The sequence below is a fragment of the Etheostoma spectabile genome, chromosome 2 (genome assembly GCF_008692095.1).
Source record: "Etheostoma spectabile isolate EspeVRDwgs_2016 chromosome 2, UIUC_Espe_1.0, whole genome shotgun sequence".
Taxonomy (NCBI): domain Eukaryota; kingdom Metazoa; phylum Chordata; class Actinopteri; order Perciformes; family Percidae; genus Etheostoma; species Etheostoma spectabile.
This window is the reverse complement of record NC_045734.1, coordinates 17,041,675-17,042,355: the sequence shown is the minus strand read 5'-3', so window position 1 is coordinate 17,042,355 and position 681 is coordinate 17,041,675. Positions and strand designations below refer to the sequence as shown.

At 41.9% G+C, this 681-nt stretch overlaps 1 protein-coding gene across 4 annotated transcripts in view; it reads right to left on the bottom strand.

The window, feature by feature from the left end:
- Positions 1-681, bottom strand: part of LOC116707221 (uncharacterized) — a 5,941-nt gene that overhangs the window by 2,911 nt on the left and 2,349 nt on the right. The gene's annotated exons all lie outside the window — the stretch shown is intronic.

Sequence of the window (681 nt, the reverse complement as noted above, 5' to 3'; positions counted from 1 at the left end):
TTACAAACACCAAAGTAAGTAAGCGCTGTGACTAATGTTACTCTTCTGAAGTGGTTTTGGAGGGAAATTAAGTAAAAATACGTTGGTTGACTAGCATGACACCATTGTATTAATATAATAATCAATCCAGGCTAACGTGAATAACAGTGACGGCATGTTGCTTCCTCTAAGTTTCAGGTTGTGATCGACAAGCAGGGCCAGCTCGTTAGTTTGATAAATTGATAAGACTTGCATGTCACGCGCACTAGAACAGTGTAAAATAAATCAGTGGAAATTACGTTAGATCAGACACAGACTTCTGCTGTAGATTAGTGTTACATTTCCAGCGCCGCGGCTCTGAACCATAACGTTAGTTTCTTTAGCCTAACTATATTAGCTTTAGCCTGGCTGGTAGCAGCTTTCTGCTTGTTTCTTAAGGCTAACTATATTAGCTTTAGCCTGGCTGGTAGCAGCTTTCTGTGGGGGAAAATGGCCGGGAGACGTTGTGATTATGTTGCATTAATCAGTTAATCAGTGATTTAGTTGGTATTTGCAACAAACATAAAACACAGACTACTGTAGCTTCACTGACTACCCATCAAAACTACGCGCATCACTGTGTCAGCAGCAGCTGCTGTCTCCGGTACTTTTCTACACATGGAGAGCCTCACTTCCCATAACAATAACCCCCGTCGGACTAAC